This window comes from Symphalangus syndactylus, chromosome 11 (assembly GCF_028878055.3).
Source record: "Symphalangus syndactylus isolate Jambi chromosome 11, NHGRI_mSymSyn1-v2.1_pri, whole genome shotgun sequence".
Taxonomy (NCBI): domain Eukaryota; kingdom Metazoa; phylum Chordata; class Mammalia; order Primates; family Hylobatidae; genus Symphalangus; species Symphalangus syndactylus.
Genome location: NC_072433.2, coordinates 102,453,927 through 102,459,766, shown reverse-complemented (window position 1 = coordinate 102,459,766; position 5,840 = coordinate 102,453,927). Strand labels below are relative to the sequence as shown.

General features: G+C 47.4%; 1 pseudogene; it reads left to right on the top strand.

Annotated features, from left to right (window-relative positions):
- The first annotated feature begins 2,416 nt into the window (after positions 1-2,416).
- On the top strand, positions 2,417-5,230 carry LOC129492938 (catenin alpha-1-like; annotated as a pseudogene).
- Positions 5,231-5,840: the final 610 nt, after the last annotated feature.

Sequence of the window (5,840 nt, the reverse complement as noted above, 5' to 3'; positions counted from 1 at the left end):
GAAAGAGCTAGACATGTAGAATTGGAGGACGGATTCTTCTATTTGCTAATATTGTGACCTGCAACATTTCACTTCATTTTTTCTGATCCTCTGTTTCTCATGCCTCGAATGGGGGTGCTAATATTAATTATCCAATTTCCAAGCACAAAATGCAATAATGTATATGGGAATCTGGCAGTGTAGGCACTAAATAAATATTTGTACTATATTCAGACACCACCAATAGAGCATGTAACCTAGGGCAAACTCCTTTCCTCTCTGGGTCTTGGTGTCATCAGCTATAAAGAAGATGGGATCAACCTCAACATGCTAGAGTCCTGAGACCTGACTTCATTTTCCCAAAACAGTGCTCTCTGTTAGCATGAAGCAGTTAAGAGCAGTCATCATCCCTATCCTAATGGCAGTTAGATATACCTCTTCAGAAGGGGGGATTGATGGCAGTGGCCACACCAGATGACCTGCCACTGCCATCACACTGGCTGCAGTGGAGAGGCATGGCCAAGGCTGCGTGCTCCATGGATCAGGCAGGAATCCCACACTCCTGGGTGGGGCCGTAGCCTCCCAAGTTGTAGCTGCAGATCTGAGCCTCCCTGTGCTCTTGGGGGGCCAGGAGCAGGTAGGAGGCCTGCCCGTCCAGTTGCAGCTGCAGCCTCCCAAACCACAGCTGCAGACCCCGGCCTCCCACTCCGTGGAATAGGCACCCAGGGTGCAGCTGCAGCCGCCCAAACCATGACTGCAGACTCAGGCATCCCTGCACTCTTGGAGGCCCAGGAAAGCCCCCTGCCACCCTTGCAGGCTCAGAAGTGCCTCCTCCTGCTGCCTGGCTTCTCCTTGCTGTCAGTGCCCTCTCCAGGCTTGAAACAAAGTTGGGGCAGAGCCTGGGTACCATGAACAGAAGCAGGAGGTAGACAGATTCCTGGATGGAAGGGGGCAGTTTCTGAAGGCTGGGGGCGGGGCTGCCAGTCCCATGGACCGGAATGGGAACTGGTGTCTTTTCTGCACTTGTTATGGTCACCCATGGACTAATCAGCGTGCACTTTCTCCTCTCTGAGGCCCATAAAAGCTCCAGGCACAGCCAGAGCTGAGCAAATGATGGAATTACCAGCTGCAGAGAGGAGCTACCCTCTCTGCTGAGGGCTTCAGAGACCTGCAGAGATGTTGGGACCACCAGCTGCAGAGAGGAGCAACCCAATCCAGGACCTCCTCTCTGCTAGGAGCTGGGCAGATGTCAGTATGACCAGCTGCAGATAGGAGCTACCCTCTCCAGGGCCTCCTCTCTGCAGAGAGCAGCAAATATCAGCACAACCGGTAGCAGAGAGGAGCTACCCTCTCCAGGACCTTCTATTTGCTGAGAGCTGAACACTGGACAGGGTGACCTGCCTACAGAGAGGAGCTACAGAACCCACTGCGGGTCTCCTCTGAGCTGTTCTAACACTCAATAAAGCTCCTCTTCATCTTGTTCACCCTCCACTTGTCTGCATACCTCATTCTTCCTGGATGCAAGGCAAGAACTCAGGCAAAGGTGCCACCAGCCACAGAGGTTTCTGGCCAGTAAATTGACACCCCAAAGATCCCATAGCACTTCTAGGGATAATATTCCAGAATTGTATTCTGATTAGACCACAAAAAATATTACTGATTCTGAAGTTAATGAAAATGACTAAACTTTCATTTGGTGGGATTTTACTTATAATTACTTAATCTATATTCCTTAGAAAGCAGAGGCTGAAAATGCTATGTTGCTACTACTGTGATAGGGAGTGTGATCCCATGGAGCAGAAGTGAGAGGAGTGAGGCAGGGAAGCAGAGAGAGAAATTCAAGCAGGCATAACTGAGCTGGTCACCACTAAATCTGATTGCTCTATCTTACAAGACCAGGACTTTGAAAAGCTGCATCCCAAGTCTGGAATTAAAAAAAAAAAAAAAAATCTATCAGTTTTCGTCTCCCATTTGGGAGCATTTTGACTATGTGATATTAATTCCTCTGTAATTATGACTTGTGCAATTCTGGGGCCTGAGGCAGGGCCTCTGGATTCCTTGGAAGTTAACAGGGAATCCTAGGATTGGAAGATTGAGGCTTATGGCATGGGTATGGAGCTGGGCTCTGGAAGGAGGTGCCTGGCAGAAATAATTGGAGCAGGATGCCAAGGTGGCAGCTGTAACAGGAGACAGGTGAGTCTGAGAGGACCTGAAATTGGTATGTGATATGTTAATTTACACCCAATCAACTTCCAAATGGAATCTGATGAGGCTTTACATATACAATAAGGATGATGGTGAAAAAGGAAATAATTCATAGCAATAGCAACAATAACAAAGTACCTCAGTTTCCTTATCTTTAAAAGGGAGGAGGACAAAGCAGTGGGCATTGGCTTCAGGCCTCCGGAATCCGGTGCTCACCCCACTCGCCACAGAAATGACTGCTGTCCACGCAGGCCACTTCAACTTGAAGTGGGACCCCCAAAGTCTAGAGATCAGGTCTCTGGCAGCCGAGAGACTTGTTACACAGGTTACAACCCTAGTAAACACCAATAGTAAGGGGCCCTCTGTTAAGAAGAGAGGTCATTCTAAGAAGGTCCATGTTTTGGCTGCATCTGTTGAAGAAGCAGCTGAGAATTTCTTGGAGAAGGAGGATGAAATTGTGAAGGAGAGCCAGTTTTCTCAAGGAATAGCTTGTGGCTGCTGTAGAATATGTTCGAAAACAAGGCGATTTGATGAAGACTGCTGCTGGAGAGTTCGCAGATGATCCCTGCTCTTCTGTGAAGCAAGGCAACATGGTTCAGGCAGCTTGAACTTTGCTCTCTGCTGTTACCTCACTGCTGATTTTGGCTGACATGGCAAATGTCTACACGTTACATGTTCAGCTGAAAGTTGTGGAAGATGATATCTTGAAGTTGAGGAATGCTGGCAATGAGCAAGGCTTAGGAATTTAGTATAAAGCCCTAAAACCCGAAGTGAATAAGCTGAACATTATGGCAGTCAAAAGACAACAGGAACTGAAACATGTTGGCCATCGTGATCAGATGGCTGCAGCTAGAGGAATCCTGCAGAAGAATATTCTGATCCTCTATACTGCATCCCAGGCATGCCTATAGCACCCTGATGTTGCAGCCTGTAAGGCCAACAGGGACCTGATATACAAGCAGCTGCAGTAGGTGGTCACAGGCATTTCCAAAGTAGCCCAGGCCACTGCCTCAGACGATGCCTCCCATCACCAGGGTGGAGGAGGAGTAGAACTGGCATATGTACTCAATAACTTTGATAAACAAATCATTGTGGACCCTTTGAGCTTCAGCAAGGAGTGCTTTAGACCTTCCCTGGAGGAGCACCTGGAAGGCATCTTTAGCGGAGCTGCCTTGATGGGCGACTCATCCTGCACGCATGATGACCGTCATGAGCGAATTGTGGCAGAGTGTAACACTGTCCTCCAGGTCCTGCAGGACCTGCTTTTGTAGTACATGGGCAATGCTGGATGTAAAGAAAGAAGTGATGCCCCCAATTCTGCTATAGATAAAATGACCAAGAAGACCAGGGACTTGCGTAGACAGCTGCACAAAGCTGTCATGGACCACGTTTCAGATTCTTTCCTGGAAACCAATGTTCCACTTTTGGTATTGATTTAAGCTGCAAAGAATGGAAATGAGAAATAAGGAGTATGCCAAAATTTTCTGTGAACCTGGCAACAAATCGATTGAGGTTGCCAACTTGGCCTGTTCCATCTCAAATAATGAAGAAGGTGTAAAACTTGTTCGAATGTCTGCAAGCCAGTTAGAAGCCCTCTGTCCTCAGGTTGTCAATGCCGCATTGGATTTAGCAAAACCACAGAGTAGACTGGCCCAAGAGAACATGGATCTTTTTAAAAGAACAATGGGAAAAACAAGTCCGTGTTCTCACAGATGCTGTTGATGACATTACTTCCATTGATGACTTCTTGGCTGTCTCAGAGAATCATATTTTGGAAAATGGAACAAATGCATCATTGCTCTCTAAGAGAAAGATGTGGATGGCCTGTTCTGCACAGCTGGTGCAATTCAAGGTTGGGCAGCCTGGGCCATTCACATAGTCACCTCAGAGATGGACAACTATGAGCCAGGAGTCTACACAGAGAAGGTTCTGGAAGCCACTAAGCTGCTTTCCAACACAGTCATGCCACGTTTTACTGAGCAAGCAGAAGCAGCTATGGAAGCCCTCAGCTCAGACCCTGCCCAGCCCATGGATGAGAATGAGTTTATCAATGCCTCCCACCTGGTATATGGTGGCATCTGGGACATGAGGAAAGCAGTGCTGATGATAAGGACCCCTGAGGACTTGGATGACTCTTACTTTGAGATGGAAGATTTCAATGTCAGAAGTAGGATGAGCATCCAGACAAAAGACAATCAGCTGACAGCTGGCCAGAGTGTCCAGGCGATCATGGCTCAGCTTCCCCAGGAGCAAAAAGCGAAGACTGCAGAACAGGTGGCCAGCTTCCAGGAAGAAAAGAGCAAGCTGGACGCTGAAGTGTCCAAATGGGACAACAGTGCCAATGACATCATTGTGCTGGCCAAGCAGATGTACGTGATTATGATGGAGATGACTGACTTTACCTGAGATAAACGACCACTCAAAAATACATTAGATGTAATCAGTGCTTCAAAGAAAATTGCGGAGGCAGGATCCAGGATGGACAAGCTTGGCCGCACCATCGCAGACTACTGCCCTGACTCAGCCTGCAAGCAAGGCCGGTCTGCTCAACTCAGCCTGCTCCGGCTTGGCCTGCTGGCCTACCTGCACTGCATCGCCTTCTACTGCCACCAGCTGAACATCTGCAGCAAGGTCAAGGCCGAGGTGCAGAATCTCGACAGGGAGTTCATTGTCCCTGGAGTGGACAGCGCCACATCCCTGATCTGGGCAACCAAGGACTGATGAATGCTGTGGTGCAGATGATGAAGGCATCCTATGTCACCTCTACCAAATACCAAAATTCGCAGGGTGTGGCTTCCCTCAACCTTCCTGCTATGTCATGGAAGATAAAGGCACCAGAGAAAAAGCCCTTGGTGAAGAGAGAGAAACAGGATGAGTCACAGAGCAAGATTAAATGGGCACCTCAGAAGAAGCACATGAGCCCGGTGCAGGCCCTCAGCGAGTTCAAAGCCATGGACAGCATCTAAGTCTGCCCAGGCCAGCTGCCCCCACCCCTCGGGGCTCTTGAAGATCAGGCACTGTTCATCACTCAAATGAATTTGCTAAATACAACACTGATGTTAGATTCCATGGGGAAATGGGCCGACTGTGAACCAGTCCAGGTGGTGAATTTTCCAAGGACATACTTGTGTTTAAGTTGATTAAAAATGTTTTTAGAATGCAGGAGCCTACTTCTAGCTATATTTTTATATGCTTAAATAAAAGTAAAATTCCATAACCAAAGAGAATCCCACATCAAGTTGTTAGTAATGCTCTGACCAAGCTGTTCTGTTAGTAGTGGTGGCGTTAGGATTTGAGAGAAGGGAATTTGGCTCAGCCTCAGTTAAGAGGGTGTAGTCCAGATGGCTTGACAGCTTTTAAATGACCAAAGATGACCTGTGGTAAGCAACCTGGGCATCTTAGGAAGCAGTCCCTGGAGAAGGAATGTTCCCAGAAAGGTCTTTGAAGGCACAAACTCAGTAAACATAATGTATCATGAAGAGAACTGATTACTCTCTTGATGACATGAAATGAGAATTTTAATGCATGGTTATAATTACTAATGCATGCTGCTGCAGGACATTAATAAAGTTGCTTTTATGCAGGCACAAAAAAAGAGGGTAATAATAGGACTTAACCATAGGGTTGTTGTAGTAATAGAATGAACTTAAACATTT